The following is a 14,512-nucleotide window of genomic DNA, read 5'->3' as shown; positions in this document are numbered from 1 at the left end:
TGCTGAGCTTCTAGGTCTCAGTTAAATAGAGATGTTTGTCTGCACAGCCAGTCTTTGGGTGTTTTCAGTGCACATAAACTGTAGACCATCCTAAGCCCACCTTGGATTCAGGAAGCCCTGCTAGGCATCTGGTGAAGAAGGGGACCAGAGGATTCAATTGTGGATCAATGATTATTAGTTCCCATGTGGTCCTCTGCCAGCAAGATGTCAACAGCTCTCTCCATTTTAATGCATTTCACAGGATGCTTTGCCCAGAAGGCAAGAAGAACCATTCCTCAAAAGTCAAGAATATCAACCACCAGCTGAGTCAAGAGGTTTCATAGTTGGCCACCAAAATGGGTGACCCAGTTGAAGGTACTGTGGAAATTTTCTGATTAAGTTCACTCAAGAATAATTATTTTAATATGTTCAGTGCCTCATATTTAAGAAAAAATTGAAATATTAAGCAATGTTCTTTTATTTCATATTTTCAAACTGAAACAACATCAGTCGGTACTGTTTTAGCTATGGAAGGAAAGATGCCTTTAAAGTTCAGTATTTGCTTTGTGTTTAAGAGTGAATATCATCTCTAGCTATGGTTTTGACATTAGCTAATTTTTTAACATTAGATGTGATATGTTTCTCCATGAAGTCGTGTTTCAAGAATGCTTTAAATAATTAGGTTTTATTTAGAACAGGATTACATTGACATAAAAAGTGTATAGGCAATATAGACAATTCCTATATACTATCACTCCAGTTTCAGCTAACATATGTTACTAACTGATAACATATGTAAGGTACGTTTATTGCGATTAGGGAGAGAATATATTTTTAGTAATTAAATCCATAGTTCACCTAAGATTCTCACTTTGTGTTGTTACATTCAATGATACTGAAATTGAGCAGGACCGTCTGTTCATTGCCCCCCCCTCCCCCCACCCATTGTCCCTTTTCTCTGCCTGCCTTTTGCCTGTGGAAAACTTTAACCAGAGACAAGTTTAACCAGAGAAGACAAAAATACTGAAACAAAGGAAAACAATAAAAGGAGACTAAATAATAATAATGTAGTCATGAAGCACAGTCAAGGACCTTTAGTTCTTTCTCAAGGGCTGTAGATAATGTTCTGAGCCATATCCTGTGAGCTGTCTTACAGATACCAAAACACCAGGTGAGGAAGTTAACTACATGAAGACCAGACTATATCCAGGAATTGAGCTGTCATGATTCTGAGAACTGACCACAAGGAAATGGGAACAAGCACACCCCAGAACTGAAGATTAATTGCCTGAAACAACCAAGACGATGCTAGTCAGACTGCTGATGACCAGTTTGAGGATGACTGTGCTGTTTCTATGTAACCTCCCCTCCCACTCTGTCCATAACGGCTCTCACCCCCTTGTCGGGGGTGGGAGTAGTGGAGTCGGCCTTTGGAAGCTGTCTGCCACCATTCCCCCCGCCCCAGCTGCCAGCATCTGAAATAAATCAAACTTTCCTTTCTACCAACCTGGCCTGCTTATTGGCTTTTGAGTGGTGAGCAGCCAGACCCCCCACACATACTTTTCAATAACAATATTTTAAATATTAAAATTGTTGTCTATCACCATTATGGTAACTTATAGGAATCGGTACATTAACGCTCATAGTGTATTCTGAGTAGTCAAGAGACAGAAATGACCCAAAGACCATTGTGTGATGAATGAATAATGAAATATATACACAGAATGGAATACTATTCAACAACAAAAATGAATTAAGGATTGAAATATGCTACAAAATAAATGGCCCAAATGATGCAAAGATATATTATGGTTAGTGAAATAAGGCAGGCACAGAATGGCAAATATTGCATGATTTCACTGCTTTAACGTACATAGAATAGGTAAACTCATGGAAACTGAAAGTAGAAATTAGAAATTACCAAAAGAGAAATAGAAATTACCAAAGCCAGGAGGCAAGAGGGAAGGTGGATTATGACTTAATGGGTACAGAGGTTATGTTGGATCTGATGACAAAGATTTAGATGTAGACGATGTTGATAAGTACACAACATCATGAAAGTAGAAAATGCTATGGAATGTTTTAATTCTTACAAATTATGAAAAGAATAAATGCAATATATTTTGATCAGAGTGCTCAATTGCTAAGTTGCGTCTGACTCACATGAGCCCATGGACAGCAGCACAGCAGGCTTCCCTGTCCTTCACTGTCTCCTGGAGTTTGCTCAAATTCATGTCCGCTGAGTCAATGATGCCATCCAAACATTTCATTCTCTGTACCCCCGCTTTCCTCTGCCCTCAATCTTTCCCAGCCTCAGGGGCTTTTCCAGTGAGTCTGCTCCTCACATCAGGTGGTCAAAGTATTGGAGCTTCAGCATCAGTCCTTCCAATGATTATTCAGGGTTGACTTCCTTTGGGATTGACTGGTTTGATCTCCTTGCTGTCCAAGGGACTCTGCAGAGTCTCTTCAGCACCACTGTTCTAAGCATCTATTCTTTGGCACTCAGCCTTCTTTATGGTCCAAGTCTCACAACTGTACATGACTATTGAAACATCATGTGATTTTTAGTGCTTCTCTTTGTCATACTGACAATTTCAAGTTGATCAGGTTCCCCTTAGCTAGAAAACTAAAGGTTTTCTGTCTCATTCCTGAAATGTACATTTCCATTGCTTTCCTCCACCCACCAGGAAGGTTGTCCAATAGATCTCAACCCACACTTATTAACCAACCACACCCATACACTGCCCCCATGTGTCCACATTAGCAAGGTCTTTGCAGTCAGCATCACAGGTGTCCTGACAATTCCTCTATGTCCTCCTAGAGCTCCCTGAAGACCAGCTGGAGGAGCTATCCAGTTGAAAGTTGGAGGAAGAGTCTCTGCCCACCTCCTTGGTAAGTGTCAATTATTTATCTGAGGTAAAAGTGTTGCTTTATGTCTTTATTTTTCAGTTGAGTTCAGATAAAATTTCTCTATTCAAGACAACTGAGACATACAGTGTTTAATTCGGTGGATGAATGTTGAGTCTCCCAGCAGATAATTTATTCAAAAGGACATTTTTTAAAAAAATGACAACATCAATTAGAAACTGCGGTCGGGAGCACATTCCTAAGAAGAAAACTTTCCTTGAAATAAAATGTTCTAATCACTGGTCACAATGGGCTTGAGAGGTATTTCGGGAGAAGCTCGTGCCTTTCCCACAGGCATCCTCTCTGTTTTCTTTTGGGGCTGTGGACTCAACAACAAATCCCTTTGGTTTTCTGAGAGCAAAAAAGAGAATGAAAGACTTGTGTGCACAGCACACAGATGCTCGCACCCGCACACTGCTGTCTGCTCTCTGATCTCAGGGGCATGGTAGAGCCAACAAAAGCAATTTGCATGCAGGGACCTCCCTCTGCTGAGGAACAATCTAGCTGACGAAGGTGGGGTTCTCTTCCCAGCTCTGGTTGGAGAGGAGCCCTGATTCCAGGTGCCTACAGGGGGCGAGGGCTGGGAGCACAGAGCAAGAGACTGATCTGCCCACATAATCCAGGGAAGCTATGGGCAGATTAACAGTTGACTTTTGGCCCAGGCATTAGTGTGGGAGTAACCTCGAGACCTGCATCCTTCTGTCAACTTACAGAGAGTTGTGTAGCTTCATGTAGACAGTACAGGTCTCATCCATCAGTGCACGTGTCACTGCATAAACAGATAAGAACGGGGAAGATGTGTAACTGCATTGGGTAACATTACCTTTCAAGTGATCAATTCCTGCAGCACACACCCAAGGGATAGTGGCAACAAAGAACTCAAAATAAAACTTGATTGTTAGCCTGGCGAGCATGACTCTTACTGAAATCTCCCACCTGGATTACAGACAGTCAGAGCTTACTCTGTGCTTACTATAAGTAACTGTCTCACGAAATGTACGGTCCTTGTGAGTATGGAGAGACACTGACTCTGTGGACATGCACAGCCTGTATAGAAAAGCTAATATTGATAGAAAATATGATATTATTGATAGTGGCTGTATTTAAATAGTAAGAATTCAGTATTATCAGACCTTGTATATTTGATTTTCATTAAGACAAATGATTAGTGAATAAATATAATAGCATAGTTTACCCAGGATTGTCCATCCTCTAACAGAGTTAACTTTTAATCAAGAACAAAGTCACATAGAAAGCATGGTAAGTAGAGTAACAGCAACTGTGCATCTTGGGGGAAGAGTGATCTGGGAAAAATCAAGAGACCGTGGCAATTTAGTAGAAGCTCAAAATAAGCAGGAGGACTCATGGGTCTCTTTTACTGAACAGGATCATGTGTTTTAGAGTTTTCCCTTTTTGTTTTTTTTTTGATTGAACATTTCCTTTTGATTAGGTTCCTCTATGCCAAAGCTCTGTTTTCATCTCCTTCCTCCTCTAAAGAGGATGGATGAACACAAGTTCAGCCCATGCTTACTAAACTTCCACATCCAAACCCACCACCCCATGTCCACACAAAGAGAAAAGCCCCCGAATGGTTCCCAAGCAGCCTCACCAGTGTTCAATCAGCCACTCTGTGTCCCTCGAGGTTTCACTGAGGACCTGCCAGTCAACCCAACTTGTGGCAGGATGGAAGAGACACTGTTTCTCCAAGGCAAGCTGTTTTTTGTTTTCAAAAAGTAGATTTAGTTTATGAGTATTTGAGGGTGTTCATTCCGGATATAGACGATTCCCTCGGTTGGGATAATGTGGAGTGAGAGTCTTATTACCAACTCATAGTGCCTCTGTTCACAGTATGTTAAAATTGTTAACATCTGTCACACCCTGTAGAGTACAGAATTCTCTCTCCTGCAGCAACTGTTCTTCTAGGAAAGGAATTTGGTAATGTCCAACCCAAATGGACTTGGAAGTTGCATCCTCCAGGCAAAGGTTTTGCCTTTCATCCTATGTGTGCTCTGATCTTGCTGGGTTCCCTGGGTTCCACCACTGCTTCTCATCAGGTTTTCTACTGTCCCCACATGAACCAAAGACTGTGCCTCCATGTGATTTTATCCGCATAGTGTCTTCTCTTCTGTATTTGGCCCTTTCTGCACGTGAAAGCAATATGTATTCTAGAATCTTTCACTTGGGGAGGAAAAGCTTTGTAGATGAGAAAGTTGAGGCTTTCTAACTGATTTTAGTGGAGAGGGCAAACTGATTTCAAATTCCTGCTGGGAATGAGTGTAGGGGCCCTGGTAATAGATAGTAATTTATAAATAGAGTAATATGGCTGATTACTGTGATTCCAGGAAGAAGTTGTATTATGGTTAATAGTGTACGTTTCTGTCCATGGCAATGGGTGTGACTCTGTGTATCATGTATAGTGTGATTTGTGTGTGTGTGTGAATATTTTTATGTTGTGGCTTCCTTGATGTTTGTCACCCTAAATGTCACTGTTACTGGTGTCAACTTCCCCACATAAATTCCCATCACCACTGGATGAGCGTGTATATGAAAGGAAAGTAAACACATTCACTGTATGCATTGATTATACGAAGTGAACATCCTTTAACCTGGAAGACAAATTTCATCACTACCCAAGAAGATGTTTACAGGAATATTTTTAATTTTTATGCATGTTTTTACTGACTGTGCTGGGTCTTCTTTGCTGTGCAAGCTTTTCTCACTTGTGGAGAGCAAGGCCTATTCTCCAGTCGTGGTGCACGGCCTTCTTACTGTGGAGGCTTATTTGTTGCTGAGCGCGGGCTCTAGGGCTCTTGGCTGCAGCAGTTTTGGCACGTGGGCTCAGTAGTTGCAGCTTCTGGGTTCTAGAGCACAGGTTCAGTATTTGTGGTGCATGGGTTTAGTTGCTCTGCGGCATGTGGAATCTTCCTAGACCAGGGATCGAGCCTGTATCTCTTGCATTGGCAGGTAGATTCTTACCGCTGAGACACCAGAGAAGCCCTCCAGGATTTTTAATGAGCCAAACTGCATTTCAAAATCCCCCTCACTGGGTCAATCACACCTTCATTTAATAGTAAATCTCATCTCGTAGTGGTCTTATGGTGTTTTGATTGGTCATGATTCACCACTCTGCCATATGCCTCATCCACAATCTTTCCTTTTAGAGCCTCTGAATGAATCCTCCCCGCTCATCTCAGGTACTTGGTCCTGGAGAGGCTCCTTCCTTCTGCAGGGAGCCCCTGGTGGTATCCACAGGCCAAACCCTTTTCTTGAGGAATCTGAGAAAAGAAGAGCCTTCACAAATAGATGGAGGAACTTCAGCCCAGTTTTGCCTCTTAAGCTTTCAAGCGTCCATCAGCCCTGCTGACTCTGTGCACTGTGCTGTTCAGCAGGTCTCCAGAACTTTTCCATCTTGAAACAAATTTTATAAACATTGAACAGACACTCCCTGTGTTACCTCCTCCCAGCTCTTTGAACCACCCTTCTACTCTCTGCTTCTCTGAGTTTTCCTTTAGAGACCTCAGGTAAATGAAATCATGCAACATTTGCCCTCCTTTGACTGGCTTATTTCACTCTTACCAGTGTCCTCCAGTTCTATTCATGTTGCTGCAAATGACAGGATTTCCTTCCTTATAAAACACTGAGTCACATTCCAGTGTATACACACCACATTTTCTTCATTGATTCATCTGCTTTTGGGCACAGGGCAGTTTTTCTCTCTTGGTGGTTGTGTATAATGTGGCAATGGACATGAGACTGTATATATTTTTTGGACATTGTAGTTTTATCTCCTTTGTACATGAACTGAAAAAAGTGATTCCTTGATCTTATGATAATTCTCTTTCCATTACGTGAAAATGACATGAGATGTTGTGAGAGGTTTCAGTATATATGTACATCACTTTTAGTAATATAGAAAGTTCAACAACATTAAATAGTCCAGTCTATGTATATGCTATGTCACTCCAATTACTTGTCTCTTCTTTCTTACAAGAGTGTCCTATGATTTTCAGTGTACAAATGTTTCACTTCCTAAGGAGACTTTTCCACTGCCTTGCTTGGGTCCTCTAGAGTCAGGGATGGGAAAGATGAGCTCATGAAGAGAGTGACATTTCCGCCCTCCCCTCTATACCTGCCTCTGGTTACTTGTAGCACAGGAGCACTGGGTCACACCCTTCACCTCTGCCTACCAGGGGTCCCCCTACAGGGATTTTCTCTGGATCTGAGTGTTCACCTTACTGCAGGAATGTCCACAAGGACTTTCCCAATGCCTGATCTGGGTTCAAGAGCCCCAGATACCCACAAATGATCATCTCAGGCCACCCAACCTTCTGCAATAAAGAACAACTACAACAAGCAGTTCAGTGACTTTTCCTTGTCTTTGGAGCTCTTAGAGCTGAACTTTCCAGTGTAGTCATCACTAGTCTGACCTACCTATCTATAATGAACATATTTCAAACAATAATTAACTTTAAATTAAAGAAACAACAAAAATCATGCAATTGCTTGGTCACACTATCCATATTTCAAGTGTGTCCATAAGAGTTGGAATTTCAGGTTGGTAAGCTTGAAGGGAAGAGCAAAACTAGGCCTGTCAAAGTGTAAGGTTGAAAGGTGATTCTCTCAGCATTTCTCTCTCAGGTGAAATTTTGCAACCATGATCAAAGTCTTGTTGAAGGGCTCTGACTCCACAAAGCACAGGTGAGGCCTGAGAACCCAGAGGGAGGACCAAGGAGATGCTGCGTGAGCCAAGCGGAGGAGGAGAGATGGATGGGTCAGCTTGTATAATAACTGTATTACTGCTCATGGTTGTCTTTCCACAGAATGGAACTTGGAGAGCATTTGTGGTGGTGATGTGGAAGAGAGTGCAACTCTAAGGTGTGAGTTAGGGAGACAGGGTTCTCGGACCACTCAGGTTGTACCTGCTTATTTTGAGATGAAGGAAGGTGAATATGAACTTGGAAGAAAAGGAAAAGTGTAGAATTGTGATTTGATTTTTTCATATTTTAATGATGAAATAGAGCTATGTGTCCAGGTGCTTTGTTGTGCTGGAGAGTCATCCCTTCTTGCTTTTCCACTTAGAAATATCCTTTCTCACAAGACTCCTCTTTCATTGCTTTTTCCCTGCCAAATGTGAAAGCTTGGCATCTGGCTAGTACTGTAGGGTATTGTGTACAAGGGACTTTGTCTTCATCTTTCAATGCTCCTATGATAATCATATCCTAGTGGGCGCAAGTCTCATAGTTACTGAAGACCAAGTTCTTGCAGTGAATGTCAGGTGGTGGATGAGACGTGAACCCTCTCCCTCTGCACTTTCAGGACTTGTGGTTTCCCCTCATGTTTGTCCTCACTGTTTATTCCTCATATGAAGGGTGCTGTCAGGGTTGGATGAGTCAAAGCACACGTGCTCTGGAGTCCCTGCCTGGGCTGAGTCTCCTGGAGCTCATCTCAGCACCACACCTCCCCAAGGGTGCTGTGCTGAAGGTGCTTCCCCGTGAGAGCAGTCCATGTCCCCCTAGAGACCAGCATGGCCACGGATTCTAGAGACTGTGAAGGGGCCGTTGGCTTTCTTTACACATTTGCTCATGAAGCCCTACTGACCTGGTCTCCTGGGACTGACCAGACCCAGGTCAGAGACTCAGAGCAGCAGGACACACGGTGACTGCTCCCCTTAGAACCCACTACTCCCTCTAGACAGCCCTGCTCCTGCTCCCCACACCCCAGTCCTGCCCACCCTGTGACCTTTCCTCAGACGTTCCCAGGTGTCATCTTCCCAGTCCTGGCAAGATTAGGGTAAACCTTGGCAGGTACTGTGTGTATTTGAAGCTTCACTATCTGTAGAACTTTTGGGGCACCATTTCATACTAAGATAAATTGGACAGTTTAATTTTAATATTTTTTTCATCCTCTCTAAGAGGCTAAGAGTCTTATGTAGTTGTTTTGAGAATTAAGTTTCTCCCAGTTATCTAAATTTATCTCATGCCTAGGACACTTATTTGTTACCTGAAGTTGATTGTGTATCTAGGCTGTTGTGAAAAATGTTGCAGTAAATTTAGGACTGCATATATTGTTCTGTGATGCTGATTTAATTTCCTTTGTGTATATATCCAGAACTGTGTTTGCTGAATCATAAGATACTGTTTATACTTTTATAAGGAACCTTTGTAACTGTTCTTTGTGGCTCAGCTGGTAAAGAAACCACCTGCAATGTGGGAGACGTAGGTTAAATCCCTGGGTTGGGAAGATACCTGGAGAAGGGAAAGGCTACACACTCCAGTATTCTTGACTAGAGAATTCCATGGACTGTTTAGCCCATGGGATACAAAGAGTGGAACATGACTGAGTGACTTTCACTTTCCATAAAATAACTGCACAATTTACATTCCTACCAGAAGTGTACAAAGGTTTCAGCTCCCCACATCATGGCCTTAACCTCTTAATATTTGCCTTTATAATATACAACCTAACAGGGCATGAGTTGTTGATTTGCACTGCTCTGATGATTAGTGAGGTTGAAAACCTTTTCCTGTGTATGTTATCCATTTGTATGTCTTGTTATGGAAATGTCTATTTAAGTCTTTGCACAGTCCTCAACTTGCTTATTTACCATTTTAATTTTTTGTTTGTTTTGCACTTGAGTTGTGGTATTTTCTTATATATTTTGTGTTTGAGCTCTTTATCTGATATTTGGTTATCTTTTTGTCCAAGGGATTATTGAAGAAACTACCCTTTCCCTATTTTGTTGTCTTAGAACCTTGGTGAATGTCATTTGACCATGTATCCATGAGTTTACTTGGGGCCTTTTATTTTGGTCTTTAGGGCTATGTATCTGTTTTTGCCAGTATCACACAGCTTTAAATCCTATATCTTTGTAATGTATTTTGAAATCAGAGGTGAGAAATTTGATCTTTGTTCTCAAGATTATTTTGTCTATTTGGGGTCCTTAGTGGTTCCACATATTTTTGGACATGTTATTTCCATTTTTATGAAAATGACTTTAACATTTTATTGGTGTTGCAATGAATTTATACTTAGCTGTCGGTAGTGTACAAGTGTCAGCAGTAGTAACTCTCAAGTCTATGAGCGAGATCTGTCATTTCAGTTCCACGTGCCTGTTTCACTCTCTCCATGGGGTGTGTGGTGTTCAGTGCGCTGGTCGTGTCTCTCTGAAGGCCCTGTGTCCCTCCCTCCCTCATCTCAGAGTCAGTGGTGGAGGGATGGGCTCATGAGGAGATGCAATGTCTCTCCCTCCCTCCTCACCTCTTCTCTGATGATGTTCAGCACAGGCGCCCTGGGCCCTGTGTCCATACCTGTCCCCTCAAGAGGAATACCTGCTGGGAATTCCTGTAAGATCTGGGTGTTGGCATTGCTGTTTCAGTGTCCCAAAGGCTCATGAGTACCTGGGCTGTGTGCATGAGCCCAGGAAATACCTATAAATGAATCACCAAATCAGGCCAGACAGATACTCTGCATAAACTGTTGGGCTACACTTCACAGGTCTGCAAGCCCTGTACTTGCCTGGACTTGAGACCAAAGAAAGATACCAGAGTCAATGACAGAAATGCCAAAGGGAAATAGATGGGATGTCCTGAATGTCCGAAGAGAAAGGGTCCAGGAGAGACACCCACTGAGGTAGCAGGTAATAAGGGGAACACAGCAGCATCATTCTTCACCCTGGGGGGAATAGGGAGTCTACCAGTTACTTCCAGGGGGAATTAACAGCAGATTGGCTCATTGGTTAGCAGCGACACCAGCAGAGGGCCACATCCCTCTTAGCCTTTCAGGCTAAAATCTTTCATCAGGCACAAGTCTCTCCTTTGTTACTCAATCAGCAAACAGCCGTCTTGAAATGGCCAGACGAGGCAGGTGAAGCAGCAGGAGCGGGTTCGTAGCTTCCCGTGTATACCGCACTGGCTCTGCTGGGTCTTGGTTGCCGCACAGGCTTTTCCTGCTTGTGGAGAGCGAGGCCTGCTCTCTAGTCATGGCGCACAGGTTTCTCACTGTGGCGGCTTCTTTGTTCCAGATCGTGGGTGCTAGGGCTCTCGGCCTTCAGTTGTGGCATATGGGCTCAGTGGTTGCTGCTCCTGGGATCTAGAGCCCTGGATCAGTAGTCATGGCCACAGACTTAGATGCTCTGCAGCATGGGAATCTTCCCAATCAGGGATCAAGCCTGAATCTCCTGCACTGGCATGCAGATTCTTAACCACGGAGCCACCAGGGAAGCCTACAGGATTCTTAATCAACAAATTCCATTTCAGGATCCCCCTTACTGCATCAATCGCAGCTTCATTCAATAGTAAATCTCACCTCTTAGTAGGTCTTATGGCATTTTGATTGGTTGTTATCCATCACTCTGCCACTTGGCTCATTCAAACTCTTTCGTATTAGAGCCTCAGAATGAATCGTCCCCCTCACCCGAGACACCTGGGGTTGGGGGCTCCTTCCTTCTGCAGGGAGCCCCTGTTGGTACCCACACGCCACACCCAGTTCTAGAGGAATCTGGGAATGGAGGAGCCTCCAGGCATAGAGGAAGTTCAGTCCAGTTTTGCCTCCTAAGTTTTGATGTGTCCAGTCAATCCTGTTAACTCCATGCACCCTGTTGTACTGTAGGTCTCTAGAACTTTTCATTGCAACTAAAACTTTGTAACTATTGAATAGACACTCCCCATAACAGACACTCCCCTTAGCAACTTCCTCCCAGCTCTTGGAACCACCCTCCTACTCTCTGCTTCTCTGATTTTTCCTTTAGATACCGCAGTTAAATGGACTCATGCAGAATTTGTCCTCCTTTGACTGGCTTATTTCACTCTTACTAATGTCTTCCAGCTTCATGCATATTGCTGCAAATGACAGGATTCCCTTCTTTTTTAGACTGAATCACACTCCACTGTACATATACACCACATATTTTTATTGATTCATCAGCTTTTGGGCACTGGGCAGTTTTTCTATCTTGTTTGTTGTACACAGTGCAACAATGGACATGAGGTTGTAGATCTCTCCTGGACATTCTAGTTTTATCTCTTTTGGACATAAACTCTGGAGTGATTGCCGCATCTTATGATATAGTTTTCTTAGTAATTTTTTCAGGGACCTCCACTGTTTTCCATAATGGCTATGCCATTTTAATCATTTTAATTTCTACCAACAGGGTACAAAAGTTCTACTTCTCCACATCCTTGATATATATATATATATATATATATAAACTGCATCCTGAAAGGTGATTTCTTCTTTTGATTTGGATTCCATTTCTCTGATACTGACTGATATTGAACACTTTTCCTATATGTATTGATCACTTCAATGTCTTCTATGAAGAAATGTCTATTGAAGCTCTTTACACATTTTTTTAAACTCAATTATTTGCCTGCTGTTGTTTTCAAGTTGAGTTGTACTTGTTTCTTATATATTCTGTATATCGGACCCTTATTCAGTTACAAAGTTTGCAGATACTTCCTCTCATTCTATAGGTTGCCTTTTGTTGATTGTTGAGGAGACTATTCTTTCTTCACTTGGTAATTTTAGAACCCTGATAAAGATCATTTGTCCACACATGGCAATGATCCAGTGGCAAAAAAAAAAAAAACAACTTATCACCTGTAGTCTTCTGAAATTAAGTATCTATTGATCTACAGATTTTGAAGAACATACTGCAAAATATTTTGGTGAAACTAGACAGTCAGAATAGGTAGATCAGATGTCCACTCCTTACTAACTTGAAGACCTCATAGTGAAGAAAATGAGAAGTTCAGTACAGGCCAAGGGACCACAGTTCTTCTGTGGTTACTCTAAGAGTCTCTTCTTGGAAACGCAAAAAATACGTCTACCCGAAATTAAATTCTCCAAGTTGATCATTAGAGTAGCAATATTATAATGTAGCTTAAAATGTTTGTTTGAAATTTCTGGTTTTGACAGGGAAAGAAGAAGGCCCGGAGAATTAAGAGCTGTCACTCTGACAGTTTCCTATTAACCTGGTTATATCTCATCTCTCTTCCACCCTTTTCCCCTCCTTTGGAGAGATCAGAGGACTCCTCTCTTTGTTGTTTAGTCACTAAGTCATGTCTGACTCATTTGTGACCCCATGGACTGCACGCTGCCAGGTTCCTCTGGTCATGGGATCTACCAGGCAAGAATACTGGGGAGGGTTGCCATTTCGTTCTTCGGAGGATTTTCCCAACCCGGCGACTGAATCGAGTCTCCTCCTTTGCAGGTTGATTCTTTACTACTGAGCCACCGGGAGGACTCTTATTTCAGTCTCTATAAAGCCTTGACCTGAGGCAGAACTTTGCAAAAGGATGCTGATTGCTTCAGAAACCACCACCTCTCACTGCTGCAGACTCATGGCTAGAACATGATTTCAGCAGAACACATAGCATTGAACAGAAAGCCTGTCCTAGGAAGAGCTATTATACATCCTGATTTTTCTTTTTAACAACTGAGTTTACACATTGGATGTGCTACATGGGATCCCTGTGTACATGTGTCCTCACGCCAATGGTAGGACAGCTCTAGACAGTCAGTGTTCTAAATTTGAAGATCAGGGTGGAAATAGAAGAAGTTGAGACTTGTGCAAAAAAGACAGGATTGCAGGCTTTGCAAAAGTATTCTGCCATGATAGTCATTTTTTACTCTTAATTCTCATGCTCTATGAGTATTTTAGAAACTAGTATGGCATCTCCAGTGCAATGAGAACGATGCTTCTTATTGTTTTGAACATGTGTGTGTGTGTTTAGTCTAAGATCACAACTATTCCAGGGAAATAGATAAGGATCTAAGTGCCCTGTTCATTTCCTGATACACCCCACCTCTAAATCACAGGAGGGTTTCCTTTCTTATCTTTATTCAGCTGTTCATTTATCTTGGTCACAGAATAAAAAGAGGAGAGATGTGTGTGTCTGAGTGTGTGTGTGTGTGTGTGTGTATAGAAGTTAAAAAACATGTTGTGATTTTAGTGGCGTGTGTTTCCTATTCATGCAAACGTCTTTATTTTTTTTTCATTTATTTTTATTAGTTGGAGGCTAATTACTTTACAATATTGTAGTGGGTTTTGTCATACATTGACATGAATCACCCATGGATTTACATGTATTCTCCATCTCGATCCCCCCTCCCACCTCCCTCTCCACCCGATTCCTCTGGCTCTTCCCAGTGCACCAGGCCCGAGCACTTGTCTCATGCATCCAACCTGGGCTGATGATCTGTTTCACCCTAGAGAATATAAATGTTTCGATGCTGTTCTCTCAAAACATCCCACCCTCACTTCTCCCACAGAGTCCAAAAGTCTGTTCTGTCATCTGTGTCTCTTTTTCTGTTTTGCATATAGGGTATCATTACCACCTTTCTAAATCCCATATATATGTATTAGTATGCTGTAATGTTCTTTATCTTTCTGGCTTACTTCACTCTGTATAATGGGCTCCAGTGTCATCCATCTCACTAGAACTGATTCAAATGAATTCTTTTTAATGGCGGAGTAATATTCCATGGTGTATATGTACCACAGCTTCCTTATCCATTCGTCTGCTGTTGGGCATCTAGGTTGCTGCCATGTCCTGGCTATTATAAACAGTGCTGCGATGAACATTGGGGTGCATGTGTCTCTTTCAGATCTCTCAATTCCAGAAAA

General features: G+C 42.3%; 1 long non-coding RNA gene across 1 annotated transcript in view; it reads left to right on the top strand.

The window, feature by feature from the left end:
• Window positions 1–239: 239 nt before the first annotated feature.
• Window positions 240–14,512, top strand: part of LOC122708239 — a 51,234-nt gene continuing 36,961 nt past the window's right edge. Inside the window, exons 1-2 of the long non-coding RNA XR_006345069.1 lie at window positions 240–354; window positions 2,801–2,871. This is a non-coding gene — a long non-coding RNA (uncharacterized LOC122708239). The remainder of the gene's footprint in view (window positions 355–2,800; window positions 2,872–14,512) is intronic.

The sequence above is a fragment of the Cervus elaphus genome, chromosome 14 (genome assembly GCF_910594005.1).
Source record: "Cervus elaphus chromosome 14, mCerEla1.1, whole genome shotgun sequence".
In the NCBI taxonomy this organism is placed as follows: domain Eukaryota; kingdom Metazoa; phylum Chordata; class Mammalia; order Artiodactyla; family Cervidae; genus Cervus; species Cervus elaphus.
Note: the sequence above shows the minus strand (reverse complement) of the source record. Positions and strands in the feature narration are given on the sequence as shown.